Source organism: Canis lupus, chromosome 17 (genome assembly GCF_011100685.1).
Source record: "Canis lupus familiaris isolate Mischka breed German Shepherd chromosome 17, alternate assembly UU_Cfam_GSD_1.0, whole genome shotgun sequence".
NCBI classification, from domain to species: Eukaryota; Metazoa; Chordata; class Mammalia; order Carnivora; family Canidae; genus Canis; species Canis lupus.
In genome coordinates, this window is record NC_049238.1 from 30,529,075 (window position 1) to 30,546,369 (window position 17,295).

The following is a 17,295-nucleotide window of genomic DNA, read 5'->3' on the forward strand; positions in this document are numbered from 1 at the left end:
GATAGTAAGCATTTCTTCAGACTCCTCAAAAGAAGATAAGCCTTTTTTTTTTTTTGTCCTTCGAAAACTTGACACCTGAAAAAAGGGAAGCAAAGAGAAAAAGAAAAGCATAGCGTATACCAGGAGTCTCATATTTTCAGAGCCTCTTCTTCTGTGAATCTACTTTCCACTGAGCTAATGTCTGCCTTCTGACAGGCTGACCACTCTACCCTAAATTCAACTCAGTAACTTGTTCGACTTTGACCAAAGACATTTTTAAGAAAAGCTCCATAATAGCATAACATTTTAGATATGGCAAAGGCAATCAGTATCCATATAAAACTGATAAACATGCATGATTCAAAGGAAGAAATTTTCCTCTATATATTATCTACTGTTGATAAATCCTTGGTCAGTGAATCACCTCCTCTGATTTCTATCCATCCTCTTCACTATTCTTGGGAGGATAGGTCACATCAGGGATACTTCTCCACAATCTCACTGTAAATAAGTCAGGGATTCAGGTTAGGGCAGCTTTAAGAGATCAAATTCAGTTTTGTTTTTTTTGTTTTTTTTTTTTGAGTACAAATACAAGATTGCGTGGCAACCTTCTGACTGGGGTGGTCTTTGGGTTTTGGGTTAGGCAATCCTCCAAGAGTACCATAGGTAGTGCCAGAGAAGTGGATGTCCCTGTGGGACTTAACATAGCCATGAAGACTAAGTCCCATTTTCACTCATTCATAATCCATCTCCCATTCTCCCTTCCCAAGCCATTCTTGTCTTCTTCATACATTCTCACATGGTTTTCCCTGACCCTGTGTCCCAAAGAAGCCTAATTCATTCCTAGATCTCCCTTCCTCCATGAAAATAAAGAATAGATAAAAATTATATCTAGTAATTCTTTTAGAAGTTAAATTGACTTGATTTCTAGTTGAAATCAACATTGGCCAGATGAGATGGTTTTCATGAGTGTTAATTCTTATTTTGACGGTGGAATCAGCACAATGGGCCATTGCATAGGTAAGTACACACCAAGTCAGCCAGTGAGATAAACAATACCTAGAGCCATAAATGCGCTATCACAGGGCTCCTTCAAATGAATCTTTATTTATTTATTTAGTCTACAGCAGGAAGCCAAGTGCCTCACTTCAGCCCAGAGGAGGGATGCTGAGATACTGAATGAACCACATGCGAGTATCTAAGCTTCAGGAAATTCTAATTGACACTGACTGACAAAGCCCATCCTACTTGTACTATATTGAGCTGTTGTTTAAGCCCTTTTTCACATGTGATGAGCGCATATTCAGAATGTTTTGACTCAACATGCATAATGGCTTGGCAAAGGTTTGTGGGGAGGAGCACACTGTCACAGAAAGCAAGAGAAAAATAAGGCTGGGGCTTGGCACATTCTCTTAGAGCACACAGGCCTTCAGGAACCAGGCTTTCTGGTATTAAAAAAGCAAATAGAGACTCTCTTCTCAATACCCCACTAATTTCCAGGTTACAATAAGTCAACACTTTTTCCATGGCTTTCTACTACAGAGCATTCCAATAAAGTGTATACTTGATCTACTAACATATGTTCTAAAAGGTAGAATAATTAGACATTAGCCAATATCGGTTTTGGTTATTTTACCATCACAAACTTGTTTAAAATGGCCATCATTTCAGAGTTCACCACATGCAAGATACATATTGCTTTAATAAGTTTATTTAACATCTGGAAGGGATACATATTTTGCTAGGACACACTGTTCCAAGGAGTTTATAAAGGATGTAGTGCTCACAGGGCCAGAGGTTGCTAGCTCTAAGACTGCGCATACTTGTACTTGCCAGCATAAATGCCCACAATGCACATCTAGCCCCAGACTTACTCTCAGATTTCAGTGCCTCCAAAGAAAGTCCTTGGAAGTCACTATGAACACAGTTCATGCATAACGTTTTCACCCTCAAAAAGACAGTCATCCTACAGCATCTGGGTGGCTCAGGTCATGATCCCAGGGTCCTGGGATCGAGCCTTGCATTGGGCTCCCTGACCAGCAGGGAGCCTATTTCTCCCTCTGCTGCTCCCCCTGCTTGTGCTCTCTCTCTCTCTCTCTCTCTCTCTGTCAAATAAATAAATGAAATCTTAAAAAAAAAAAAAAAGACAATCATTCTATTCCTGTGTTTCAGTGGAAGTTGTAGGTAATCCAAATTAAGAAGAGCTAGAATGGCTGCAATGAATGTACTGCACAGAATGCCATATTGAGTGATATTTACTTTATTTTTCCATTAATGTGGAATCCAGTAAGGTTTTAAAGTCTCTTTGAGAATGAGTCCAACAAGAGTGAGAAAGATGGATTCAAAGGAGTATACAACATACAGAGATGTAGGGAGCAGATCAAGGCCTTGACATATATAATGTTGGTAAGAACACAAAGGAAGGGAAGAAAAGAAGGGACAATTAGATAAGAATTGATTAGCCTTGATACAGAGCAGAATTCTAATGAAGGGTCTTAAAATTCGCACTACTGGATCTGCTTAGTCACATATCCTCCCAGAACCAATCACAATGACCAAGGAGTCAAATATGGTGATCTGAGTCATATGCTCCACCCCCAGAATCAGATTCTGTAGAGACAAATGAATCCCCAAATTGAAATAAGGACTAATGGGGAAAAAATAATAGAAGTTGCAGGATCAACCCCAAATATCTATTATATATTGTTTGGCTGAATCCCTTTCTCTTTTTTTCCATATCAAGTTTATGACTTTTCTGCTAGGTAAATGATTAAGTGGTTTGCCCCAAAGTTTCAAAAATGTATTATACAGAAATCAGAATCGCTGTACTTATGATAGGGCTGAGAAAAAAGAGCAAGTGTTTAGAAAAATTTTTGAAAGGGTAAGAAAAGTAACTAGAGTGAATAGATTCAAGCTCTAGACAAATGCAACCAAGTCTTTGCCCCTGAAATATATTTTAGGCAGCATTCTCTAATGTCAGGTGAAGTCTGAGGCTGACTCAGTTGTGGGCTGGCTTGGTGGTTGGTGACCCAGTTATATGAGGTTACTTGTCACTCTGGCATTGATGATGAGTGGTGTGACAAAGTTTGATATAACTTTGAAAATTATTTTAAAATAACTCCAAATTATCCAGGTCTTTTTCCCCTACACTATTGCATAAGAAAGTCTTTAGCAACCCGTGGTACATGCTTCTGAGAAGCATTTGACCACAAGTGTCTTAGATTCAAAACACATTACTTTGTGGGAAGAAAGGCACTAACCAGCACACAGACCCATCCTAATTTGGAATGGACTTAACTTCTGGATTCTAGACATTGCCTCACAATGCTATTAAAAACAGTAAGTGCCTCATTAAAACTCCAAGAGGCTGAGCCTATGAACAGGGACTAACAGAGTTCCTAAGAAAAGGTAACTGGACGGCATTTCTAAATTTTGAGCTATCTGGCTGGCTAAGGCAGATGATCTCATGGCAGGGATGGCTTTCAGAATATTCGACAATGACCAAGCAGGGCAGACAGCCAACCAACCTAAATAGTCACTGATTCTCACATGCTACCTTTCCTCACCAGTTAAATATCAGACCTACTCCATGGACAGGGCAAATCTGAAGGGGGAAACTCACATAAGGCTGCACTGAAGCAAGTGAAGGCTGGTCTGAGTGGCAAGATGGGGAATCAGCCCACTTCTCCTAAGTCAATGCAGCCAACATGTTCCAAGGAGGAGGCACTGATGAAAAGAAGAAGGGAAAGAAATGGAAGAAGAAGTGGGAGGCAGGTGGAGATGAATGAGGACAGAGCAGAAGCAGAGGAAGAGAGGGAGGAAAAATGAACAGAGGAGAGAATGAAGGAACATGGAATAACAGACCAGGAATAAACAAAACAGTGAAGAAGACTGAGGAAAGAGGAGGAAATTCAGATACTTAGAGGAAGAAAAAGAATAATGATGAAAGGGAAAGCAGAAAAAGGAGAGGTGTTAGGGATTAATAAAAAATGGTAGTGTTTATGAGTGATCATTGTCTCTCATGTGTGTGATGCAGGAGTCAGCAGACTTTTTCTGTAAAGGATTTGACAGCAACTATTTAAGTTTTGTGGATGGTGTGGTCGTCGTTCAACTACGTGACTCCAGTAACATGGAAGCAGTCCCAGACAGTAAGTACACAAAGGGGTAGGTCTGTGTCCCAGTGACAGCCCAGTCAGCCCATGGGTCATAATTTGCTGACTCCCACACACAAGGGTAGTTCTGACACTTCTGGTACCTCCACAGTGCCTAGCACAGACCCAAGCACAAAATACTAGAAATATTAAAACCTCCTGAAAGAGCTATTTTACAGGCAGAAAAAAAAGGTCAAAATGGCAGCCATTTTCAATGGCTTTTTATAACTTTTAGCCTACAAAATGGCAGTTTCCAGTGATTCAACCTATCACTTCCTTAATTGGCCATCTGTTGCCCAGATCATATGACACTCTCACTCCCAAATACATCTTATAACAATGTACACAGAAGAGAAGCACTAGGCAGCTGATTCAGAGCTGTATTCAGTACTGACTGTTAAGCTTTCAGACTGAGAGTTCTCTATGCCCTATAGGTAATGGCTTCACAGAGTTTAGATCTGTGTCCCAATACTGCTTCAGATACCAGCACCAAAACCAAAACCCCTTTTTTGTCTCTTTAATGTATAGCCTCCTCTTTCTCCTCATCTTTGACTTCTAGAATGTCCCCAGCTTAACTGCAGAGCTAGGTTCTACAACCACCCAAAACAGCCTATGGTGCCTGGGAACAGCTTCAGTGATGGGAGGTATCAAGACGTGGCCAAGGGGGGGCTCCCCAGGAGTTGGAGCAAGCTTAACTCTCAAGCTCAGTATCAGAGAGATAGCTGACTCTCTGCAGGCTCAGACTTCTGACAGTGACCTCACATTCTCTTGTTTTGTGATTGGAAAAGAGTACCTTGCAGCCTCTGACACAGGCAGCTCTTACTTGACAATTGGGTTTCTGTTTGGGGAAGGCAGAGTCACTATTCCATGGCCTATGAAGCACCATGTAGGATGTGGGAGGTTGATCTGGTGACTGGTTTTCTTTCATTTATGTTCATTTGGTACCTGGCACCATGGCCATCTTTCCATTCGTTTTGGCTCCTGACCTTGACCGTTCTTCAGCCACTAGGAGTTTTTGAAGTCCTTCTCACATCATCATTTCCCAGGGCAGCACAAGCCACCTTGTGAATTACCAGAGTTAAAAAATGCCCCCGAGGGACATCATCTTGAAACCACATGATGAGAGACACCGTCACATGATTGTAAATAAAGCTTGATGATACCAAACATTCAGAAAAAGGAAAAGCTAGCACAGGTCTAGCATGAGCACCTGCTCTGCATTCCAAAGGGAACACACAGCTCTTGTAGGAAGGGAATCCTAACATGTTACTCTCCAAGTAAATAAAATGCTGAAATGCTTTTGTAGGCATTTTGCCTTTGCAGAAAAAAAATTCAGTTTGCATTTAGGAATGAATGAGTGCACATGGGTGTGTTTGCATGAGCACATTTGCTTCAAAACATTTTCTAGTAACTGCTGACAGCAGCAACCCTAAGCCACCAGACACCCAGTTCTCATCTTGAAATGGACTGTTTGCTTCCCAGAGCAGCAGCTGTGATGCTCCATAGAATCATTCCTGGCCTCCCCAGTTTCTGAAATCTGCAGATCCTGACCCTTCCTCCCTGGCCTCATCTGTCTCCCTGAGCTTCCCTGCTCCTGTCACGCAAAGTTACTCAATACCCAGTAGGAGCTAACTAGAGCCAAGGAACCATGTTCCCACGGCTCCCATCTTGCGATTCACTTTGTGCGGCTGGGTTCCTCTGCACTGCCACCCTGGGGCACAGAGGGGAGAGAGCTTCATAATTCACATCCCTAGCTTTGGTCAGATCAGCCCTCCTCCTTTGTCCCACACCAGTCCCTGCTGCCCCTGGTTGAACCCATTCCCCACACCCTCTGTCTGTAGCCCAGTACATGCTGTTTCTCTTTGTGACCAAATTTCACAGCAGATTGTGTGCAGTTTAGTAATATCACCAGTAGCGCTTCATCTTTTTCAATCTATTTAGAGATCATGCTGAAATCTACCAAACCAGGGGCACCTGAGTGGTTCAGTCCATTAAGGGGTCTGCCTTTGGCTTGGGTCATGATCTCAGGGTCCTGGGATGGAGCCCCACTTCCTGCTCAGTGGGGGGCCTGCTTCTCCCTCTCCCTCTGTCCCTCCTCCCTACTTTCTCTCTCTCTCTCCCTCTCTCTCTCTTAAATCAATAAAATCTTTAAAAAAAAAAGAAAAGAAAAGAAAAAGAAACCTACCAAACTAGCTCTCTTATCTGCATTATCTTCCATAGTCTTTTCTCTTTGAGGCTTTAGTTCATACCATTTCATATGGTATAAGAGACAAGCTTCATTTAAGACAGATTTAATAAATTTTTCTAGTCTCTATATCTTCCTCTATAAAATAGTGATAATACTGTCTTACTAACTCCCCAGGAGTAAGAAAATCTATGTGAAATTCCTAGCATTGAACCTGATTCATAACGGGTACTCAACATATGTTAATAGCAACCTTCCCACCACCATAGCCACATGGTGTGACTAAAGTCAATTCAGATTGTCAGATCACACTCTGGACCAGCAGTTCTCAACCTTGGGAGCATAATATAGCTACCTGGGAGCTTTAAAAAGCACTTGTGTGGGGAGCCATCATCCCCTCCTACCCTTAAATATCCCAAGTGGCCAACCTCCCTCACCACTTCTTTTGAATTTAGGCATCAATATTCCTAGGTGTCAGCCCCGCCACCAAACCAGACATTTGGTTTTCTTCCTCTTCCTTCTCTCTTTCTCTGCTTTCCACAAAGCTTTGGGGACTATTTGTTACATAGCAATAGATATCTAGTACACTCCTCATATCACAACATAGCACAGTTATGTCCCTGACTTTAGATAGATTTTCATTTTTATATGACTTGTTTCCCAGAAATAAAAATTGTCATCAAAATTGTATTGGACTGCTCCATTAGCTGTGTTTTAAAAAATGAATGCCTGAAGCCATAGGACAAGGGAAGGAGTGGCAGGGCTTCCAGATGCACGGCCTAACTACAGCTGTGCTGCTCTGTGCCCTGGCCCAGGCTGCACGTGCAGGGCATCCCACCTACAGGCTCCTAAACATTCAATCTGGAGCCCTTGATGGACACAAAGTCAGTGACTGACAGGGTGGCTCAGACCCTGCTGTGGACTGAGCTCTTCCAAGGACTGAGCAGGGTCCTGAATGTCCTGTTCTGGGAGCCGGCCACCATCAACTACCCAAGGACCCACTGAGCCTGTGCTTCCATCCGGAGAGGGGCACTGCACCATGCGCAAGCTCTTCCAGGCTGTGCACCCTGTCCGGGCCATCACCAGCGAGGCTGAGCCCCGGGGCCCACGTCACCCGCAGGACCAACAGCTAGGACATCCACAAGGCCAAGTGCATCTACTGCAGCATCTACTGGGAGGCCTACCCTGTGGCGGCATAGTTGAGGGCCTCAACTTGAGTTCTCCACAGAGACGCATGAGGAGCTGCTGTAAAACAAGGAGAAGTAGCTCAACTGGGCCTAGGAGGAGGCCAAGATGCAGCCAACATCCAGTCCCATTACCCCTACCACTGACACCCCACCAACCCCCACCTGTAGCCCACAGCCCCCGCAGCCCAATACAAAAGCTCTGCCTTCCCCCCACACTCAAAATAATGGTTTCTTTAGCAGCCCTTGGTTCTCACTGGTGGGGCTGTGTTGAGGCTCCATCTCTTAAGAAGTGAAAGATTACTTCCCCTCTTGAGAATATTGGATAATTCATCAGTGGGAAACTCGTTGTGGAGCCTTCCTTGTATTCAGTATTCCCCTTCCTACCTGACCAATAAATATGACCGATGATGCCCATGAGTTCCTTCTGTTCTTGGAATAGACATTACTTCTTCAGGGACAGCTTGGCTGACTGACAAGTCCCTATATTTCTTCTCTCGTGGAACCAATACAAATCAATACTTTAAAACAGATATATACTTAATATTTTTTTGAGAATGCTTATGTATACTAATAAACTGCATTCACCTTTCTTTTGTATCAGAACTACATTTTTATACACATATTGCTTAAGAGTATTATGATGAATGCATGGCCTTTCACAGACTCATCCTGTACCAATTTACCATCATTATATTCATATTCATTATTTGATGTTCATATGCCTTTTTTTTTCCTGTCCCACAACTGGATTCAACTGACTTCCAAGAAATTCTGATTGCTTTGAGAAAGGAATAATGTTAGAAATGACAGTTCAAGCTTCTTGCCTGTGTGTTACAGAGAAGTGCCAGGCCTTTAGCCACTGTTGCTTGGGGCCTATTTTGTGACAGAGCCAGGAATGATGTTTTCATAGGGTAGAAATTCATGCTGATTTTCCTTATGTAGCATACTACGTTGCTATAAGATTTCTGTCAGCCAGGGTCTCATAAGAAAAATAGAGTGACTATTCCTAGAAAGTCTAAAGGTAGGCAGTTTCCCAGCCAAACAGTGAGGCAGAAGCCCTCAGAGGCACGTCCTCCCCAAGATAGCATCACACAACCTTGCCTGGGTCCTCAAGAGAGAACAACAGGGCTCAAGCTTCCTCAATGGCACTGCCTGGCCCACTGATTATTTCCCTGAGCTGCTTCCTTTTTTAAAACAGATTTATTTACTCATTTTAGAGAAAGTGAGTGAGAGAGAGAGAGAGCATGAGCGGAAGGGGCAGAGAGAGAGAGGGAGAGAGAATCTCAAGCAGATGCAATGCAGAGCATGGAGCTAAACACGGGGCTCGATCCCATGACCCAGAGATCACAACCTAAGTGAAAACCAAGAGTCAGACCCTTAACCAACTGCACCACCCAGATGACCCCAAAGCTGCATTTCTATTAGGACTAATACTTCGTCTGCACCTTGCCTGCTGCTCTACTCCCTCACTGTCTTTCTTTGCCTCCAAGCAGCCTCAGTGCTCCACTCTAGGGTTCTCAGGACCGAGAGGGTTTCTAGGATGCAGGATTTTCCATTTTCAAACCAAACAGTCCCCAGGCCAACTGGGATGAAGTGGTCATTCCATCGCCAGTGACCTAATAGCAGGATAGCTAAAGCAATTCATCACTTCTACACTCTGCTTGATGGAATACTGGAAGATGGAATACAAATATGCTTGAGATTTACATGTAAGGCAATCATTCATGTGAATTTAAGAGTCATACTGCAGTGCAGACAAATTCTCCAGCTCATACAGCCAAGATAATTACATGCAAAGCTGGAAGAGGCTGAGCTGTTTAACCTAGAAAACACACAGCTGTGAACAATTTTCTCATTCAAAAAGCCCTGGTCTTCCAGCTGCAAAACCTGGTTTTCCTTCCCTATCTCAGAGGGCCCTACAGAAGGTAGGTCTGAAAAACTAATCCTGGATAGCATATTCCCCAAGAGGGAGAGGTACAGAGAGTAAAGCCCGTAGGAGTTTTCTTTACCCACAAACACCCTCCCTCCTTACCCAAAACACCCTCCTGCCTCTCACCTTTGAATGATCACAGGTCATTTGGATTTCATAATCAACCAGTTCAATACAAGGCTTATTTTTCCATTTGAAACTCAAAAACTTGAAACCCAAGGGATGTTATTTTACCCACTGTCAAACTGGATCTGTTCATTGTAAGATGCCACAGCACTGGTTTTTGCTGTGCAACCATCCAGTTGAAATACAAATGAATGTGAACCTTCTATCTAAAATACATCATCATAAAAATAAATAAATAAATAAATAAATAAATAAATAAATAAATAAATAAATAAATAAAATAAAATAAAATAAAATACTTCATCATGAAATTTTCCATGCATCAAATAATTGAAAGGCCAAACCACTGATCAGGTTGTAAAGTTGTGAAATTCTCTCAATTCTGAGAGGTAGTTTGAAATTAAACCAAAAAATACCTATGGTCTCAGGAACAGCCACCGTGATTTGTAATCCAATACGGAAAGAGCTATGGAGAAAATGATGACCTTGTGTAAGGTATGTGCACTCTTCCTTAGAGTTCTTCCCTCCAAGGTCAGAGGGCCCATCTCGCTGCCCTATGTGGTCCCCTTGTGGCCTGGAAGTGTCCATTCACCACCAAGTTTACTTCTGAACACTAGGTTACCATAGCATACTTAACTATATTTTCTGAAAGAAGTACCTCAACCTTGTATATTGGCACAAGCTAACTATAAACCTACAAAAGAAAAGGATCCCACATCCTCTGGCCATTTATGGACATAGTACTCGGGGGGCGGGGGAGGGAGAAGAAACTTGAAATTCTCTGTCCCCTACATTAAGAAAGTCCTCTGTAAGAGCTCTTTTCGGATTAGAGCTGACAATAGCAGGGACAGCCCAGTCACGCCATGGAATTCTTCCCAGATCCAGTTTCATAATTCACCCTCTCCCATGCGGCCTCTATTATTACATTTAGAAGACTTTTCTTAATAAGGGTCACTTATGGGATCCTAACTGGGAATGTAAGAAAGAAGAAGTTTAATAGCTATTCCAGGACTCATGACATTGTAAAACAAAGGGTGGATTTTAAGACTAAAAACTTAGCACTGAGTGCAACTTCCACCAGACACTAGATGTGCTGACCTGGGAAAGCTGCTTGCCCTCTCTGAGCTTCAGTTTTTTTCATCTGTCAGTTGTTCAATGGGCTTGGTCATTTGCAATAATTTTTATTATTTTCTAAAGTCCCCTTTAGGTATTGTGAGGGGGGATGGTTGGATGGATGGATGGATGGATGGATGGACAGACAGATGGTTAGAAAAATGATGGATGAGTGGGCAGATGGATAGATATGTTATAGGCTGAACTATGTCTCCTTAAAATTCATTTCTTGATGTCTTAACCCCCAGTAACTCAGATTGTGGCTGTATTTGTAGATAGGGTCTTTAAAGGAGACCTTTAAGATTAAGATTAAAGGTTAATTAAAGATTAATTAATTAAATTAATCTTTAATTAAAGATTAAAGGATAATTAAAATTATCTTAAAAATTAAGATACAATGAAGTCATATGGGTGGCCCCTGATCTATTAGGACTAGTGTCCTTTTAAGAAAAGGAAATTAGGACAGATACACACAAAGAAAAGATGGCCATTCCTAAGCCAAGGAGAGAGTCCTCAAAACAAAACAAAACAAAACAAAACAAAACAAAAACAACCCTGTTGACACCTTGATCTCAGACTCATAGCTTCCAGAACCATGAGAAAAATAAATTTCTGTTGTTTAAACCACTCAGTCTATGGTACTTTGTTATGGTAGCCTTAGAGAACTAGTATAGGTAGTTGGATGGATGGATAGATAGATACATAGATACAGAAACAGATGATAATCTGGAGCAGAGAGACCTATTGTTAGTAAGATTCTGGTGTTTAAAGTCAGCAAATCCAATAAGAAGCATCCCTTTTTGTAATACTATCCTGGCAGAGCCAACAATTTCTGTGTAGATGTGCTATGTATTACAAAGAGTCTTCTGCAATTTCCAAATATAAAAAGATAGTCATCTGAGAACCCCACATCCCCACTTTTTCAAGCCACCAACTCTTTCCACAAGGTCATGAGAAAATTATTGTAACAGGAGACTCCAGAGTCATGTCAACTCTTTATTGCGAACTGGACCTTGGGCCTGAGCCTTAGCCGAGCTGGGCTGATCTGCTGATCCAGGCTGCACAGGTACAAAGAAAGGACTTCTGTTGCCCAGAAGCCTTGGCAGCCCAGACCAAAAGTAATAAAGGAGCTAACTTGGCCTCTTCTCTGAGGCTTACACTTACACCTGGTAGCCTAAGGTCTAGCAACTTGAAAAAGTCAGGAATAATGAACCCAAAGAACAAAAGGAATGAGAGCTCTCCTCCCTGGGGTTAAGAGCAGTTGGCCTGAGTCATCCTTCCCTGGGCTCTACCCTGTTCCTGCCTGGCCTTCCCAGAACAGGATGCTCCCACACATAATGCAGCCCCAAGCACTTTGTGCTCCTCCAGAAGCCTAGGAGCAAGATTCCAAATGTGAAGAAAATGATCCAAGAAAGAAAAGTCAGAGTCAATGGCATTAGTATGTAAATGCCTTTAAACTCTCCTAAAATCTCCCCAGTAGTATCCTCCCTTTTGACATGGATCACACTCCTTTTTCCCAATCATGGAGCTCTGAGGGTGGGGTGGAAAACAGAGAGAGTGACCTGGAAAAAGCACTGAAGTATAAGAGGCCATTACCAAGAGGTTTCATTACCAAGATGTCTATGTTTTTCCATGAACAATTATTCAATGCATCTCGATGCTAAGCGCTGTCCTAGGAGCTCATCCCACTAGATGAGCCTGGCCCTGGTAAGGAATGTGAGAATAAAGTGTGGTACTCAGAGCCTGGCAAGAATTAATTGTCTTACCTCTCTTCTGGATTCCAACTGTCCCTTCTCTGAATTGTTCTTTTTGTGTTGTCTGACGTTGACATCCTCTGCACGTCTTTCCCTCTAAAGTCCTCTGGGAACAAGGCTATGCTTCACTCATTTGTGGGCTTTTGGTACCTCCCAGCCCAACCCCTACTCACATGCAAGTTGGTTCAATGTTTGTGGAAGGAAGGAGGGGAGAGAGGATGGAAACTTATGGCTTGCTTCTGAAGACTTCTTACTAATTCAAGGAAGAATTTCAATGATTATTGGTCACACATTTTGAACTCTCCACCTCACCACTGCCATATATTTATACTATGGACCAACCCAACTGAAATGGACTTACATTTTAAATGTGTCATTTTGCAGAGTAAAGCATACATCACCAAGGGGCTCTCAGAAACAGACCATGCCACTATCTTACCGAGAGTGATGATTTCAGCAGCAGCACACCAGGGTCTCGGACACTGCATGTCCTTAATATGTGAGACATTCATTAGAGGGGCTTTCCCAACTGTTATTTTCATAAACCACCAGATTAATATAGGGGATTTTTCTTGCATTTGTTTGGAGACATTTTATCCTGATGTAGAACATTCAAACTCCACTGCTTACAAATAAGCTACAACCTTTCCTCTCAGTTGTCCCTTGGCCTTCGATCTCATCCCAGCTGAAGCAACAAGTATGCTTAATTTTGGTTTGTTGTCCTTCTAATATAGAAAGCACTTCAGGTCAAAGAACTGAGAGAATATAAATGCTGACCCTACATGTTTCATTATTTGTGGTTTCCTAGGTACTTACTGTAGTGTGGACTTTCCCCCCCCCCTTCATCCCTTTACCCGCACCCCCCCTACCCCTGGGGCCCTTAGGATTAAACCAAAGTATTGTTCTAGCTTTAAAGCAACAGCTTCTTTACTTAGTTACAGCCATGAGAGGCCTACCAGAGTTCAACAACCACAAAATTCCATCAGGAGTCAACATTTCCCAATCACAAGCCTGAGGGGCCTTCCCGGGGCCATCAGGCTCAATGCTGCCTCCTCAGAGGGTCCATGGGCCACCCAAGATGGCTGGTTGTCTGCGTCATCTGTTTCCTTTTCCAGCCAACTATCTTTGAAAGAAAGAAAAAGAAAAGATCTCTTTGCACCCATTTCTTTCCCAAAAATCCTGTTTAATGAATTCCTTATTAGGCCAAATCCAATGCGCTGAAGTATGTGCCGAGCACGGCACTCTGCACAAAAGGAGTCTGAAAATAGCCAGCAGCTAATGTAAGGAGAGCACATGTGAAAGGACTCGGTGAGGAGTTTCCCATCAGTGGCTGGAGGTCCACCACTGCCTCGCTATTTGCAGATTTGGGCTGAGCTATGCACTACATTGTTCATGTAAAGAAAAAGCGGCCGTTCTCCCTGAGTGCCCCTTCCCTGCTCCGAATGGCTGCGATCAACAGCCCCAAGACCCTAATTGCCACAGCCTATTAGAAATAATGAGACTTCCATGGCAGAAGCCAAGGGTAAAAGCGACATCTCACAACACGAAAGGTTAATATCAACATATACTGCCAGTGAGTGCAAAGGGCACGTCAATTGGTGGCTCATTACCGCGGGTTGACCCATGGGGAAAGTGTCATTCTGCAGAGAGGCTTTCTCAGGATGTGGCAGCAAAAGTTACAAAAGATAAGGACTTGCCTGTGGAACACGCTCAACTAATGAGAGCTGGAAATTGTTTGAAACATCCCGATGACCTCACAGATGGGGGATGCTGATTAAGGTGGCTACATGAGGCTCCTTTCTTGTCTGACAGCCCATTGAGAAGCTTTGGTGAGATGTGACTAACCGGCCGTGAAGGTGTCTCCATCTTCCCTGACATGGTCCATGCTTTGGGCAAAACAAACATGAAAAATAAGTCTAAACCGACATGCATGTTTGAGTTGAGTTTTCAGAGACATGCTTTGGGAAAAGAGCACTGGTGGGACTGTGAGCTATGATTCCTTTATGGCAAAGGGGGTCTGTGACTCCTTGCGTGACTAATCGCATGACTGCGCTGGGGGGGAGCCAACAGCAAATTTAGGTCTTGAACACTTGACAAAACAACTCTACTGTTCTCTGGGTGAAATTCTATGGAGCTTCATGTGTAATTAAATGAAAGTTTCACAAGAGTCTACACCTCAATCATTCAATGCTGATATGTGGCACAAAGAACGGATTTGGCCACATCAAAATACATCCACGGAACAATAGGGAAATGAAACCAGATTTTTGTTTGCTTTGCTGGACGTTTTCTGAGACAGAGATGTTCAAAAAAGCCACCCTGGAGTTCTCTTGACCTTCATTTAGAGCCTGAGACTCTGAAAAGAGATCACCATTATGGATGCCCTGTCCCTTTCTCATACTACAGATAAGGATGAGGGTGTATATTGTACTGTTTGTCTTAACTCTTTCTCTAGAAAAGCCATAAGTAATGCCGGCCTGTTTACCACCTCACTTAAAATTGCAAGAATCACTCATATCTTACAAAAATAGTCAGATCTCAGAAAAAGAGCTTATCATTGAATTAAATAAAGTTAGATAAGGATTTTTATAATGAGATTCAGGAATATTTTGTTCAAGCATTTCTAACTGGTTGTACTAGTTACAAATTGCTTTATAACAAATTATCACAAAACATAGTGACTTAAACAGCAATAAACTTTTATTATCTCATATAGTTTCTGTGAGCAACCACATATGTTGCAGTAAGATGTTGACCAGAGCTGAGATATCATGTAAAGCCTTGTCAGGGGGTGGAGGATTTGCTTCCAAGGTAGCTCACTCACATGTCTGACAAATTAGTGCTGATTGTATTATGGAGGCACTAGCCAGCTCCTGCCACATCCTTACTATAGAGCTACTTGAGTGTTCTTACTACACGGCCACTAGCTTTCCCCAGAGTGATAATCCCAAAGAGAGAAAGATAGAAGCCATAACTTCTTTAGTGACTTAGCCTCAGAAATCATGCCTCATCATATCCACAATATCCTAGTGGTTACACTTCAAACTATTTGATGGGAGAGGGGACTACCCATGGGTATGAATACCAGGAGGCAAGAATCTTTGGGAGCCATCTTGGAGAATGAATACCACATGACTTTTTAAAATATTAAAAATATATCAGACTGGTAAAAAAAAAAAAAAAAAGGAATATGATTGTTAACCTAGTCACCCAGAATTCTACAGAGACAAAACCAAAAAACAAAAGTCCATGGTAAAATTTCTGAAGAAAATATGCTCCATTCAACGAAAAAAAAAAGTCTTTTAAGTATACCTATATTCTGTGCCTGCAAGGCCAAAGTAAAGAGACAAATTAAGAGCTTATTCAAGATAAGTTAAGCTTGATAGATTTTTTAAAAACAAAGGTTCTTTTTAAAACAACTCTTTTGACCTCAAGAGCAGGATGTTTTTTTACCTAAAGCATCTAGAAAATTTCATAGTCTCCCTTTTTAAGTGCATATCCATGGATGGTTTATAATCATTCATCAATGTGCCAAGTACAGAGAATTCAAAAGGAATGTGGTGAGAAAAATCAAAATTGGATAATCCATTTTAGGCAGAGACACCCTTTTCAGGGAACTGGACTTGATAAACCTGTGAGGAGTCCCTGTGAGTAAGGAAATGACCAAGGTTTATACCATATATATTTTTTTGATATATTTTATAAATCAGCTTTATATATATATATATATATATATTTATAAAATATATCAAAATTTATCTCATAAAAGAAATTCTTATTTAAGTACTTAATGAACAAAAAAAGTACTTAATGAACAAGTTTAATAATGAACTTTTCTTGTTTCTTTATAGAATATTATAGACTTGTTCACCTAGTTCAGGTTTATCACAAAATTAGATAGTCTGTCCTCTAATTTATATTAAATTCCTATTTTCTAAGAACAACAACTTTCTTTTTTTTTTTTTAGATTTTATTTATTTATTAATGATAGACATAGAGAGAGAGAGAGGCAGAGACACAGGCAGAGGGAGAAGGAGGCTCCATGCCGGGAGCCCGACGTGGGACTCGACCCCGGGACTCCAGGATCGCGCCCTGGGCCAAAGGCAGGTGCCAAACCGCTGAGCCACCCAGGGATCCCTAAGAACAACAACTTTCTTAAACCTCTTTTCTTTTTGTCTCCCATCCCAACTATTCTGATCTAAATAAATGGAGAGACAGACCATGTCCAGAGATTAGAAAATTCTATTATTAAAATAGCAACATTGCCCAAATTCTCCCCAAGATTCAACACAATCCTCATCAAAATTCCTACTGGCATTTTTGTAGAAACTGACAAACTAATTCTAATATTTATATGGAACTTCAAAGAATCTAGAAGAGCCAAAGCAATTTTAATAAGGAACAAAGCTGAAGAACCTCTTCTACTTGATTTTAATACTTAAAATAAAGCTATACTGATTCAGACTGTAGGGTACTGTCTAGGAATAGATATATAGATCAATGGAAAAGAATAGAGTCAAAAAATAGACAAAGACAAAGTGACTTTTGACAAAAATACCAAAGCAATTTAATAGGAAAATCAAGGTTTTTCCAATAAATGTTCAATGAACTAAGTATTCATATTTTTAAAATAAGTATCAATCCTTAATGACTACAATACACAAAAATCAACTAAAAAGGTATCCAGTAGCTTAATGTGAAGCCTGAAACTACAAAACTTCCAGAAAACACAGGAAAAAATACTTTAGACCTTAGGGCAGACAAAGATTTCTTAAATATGACACCAAAATCATTATCTAAAAGAAAGCATATTGAAAACTAAACTGTATCAAAATCTAAAACTTTTGCTCTTTGCTCTGACACCAATAAG

At 41.4% G+C, this 17,295-nt stretch overlaps 1 long non-coding RNA gene and 1 pseudogene across 1 annotated transcript in view; one reads left to right on the forward strand and one right to left on the reverse strand.

The window, feature by feature from the left end:
* The first annotated feature begins 3,304 nt into the window (after positions 1-3,304).
* LOC111090396 lies at positions 3,305-7,596 on the forward strand (annotated as a pseudogene).
* A 5,790-nt stretch (positions 7,597-13,386) lies between these two features.
* LOC111090578 overlaps positions 13,387-17,295 on the reverse strand; it is a 33,937-nt gene continuing 30,028 nt past the window's right edge. Inside the window, exon 3 of the long non-coding RNA XR_005372327.1 lies at positions 13,387-14,311. This is a non-coding gene — a long non-coding RNA (uncharacterized LOC111090578). The remainder of the gene's footprint in view (positions 14,312-17,295) is intronic.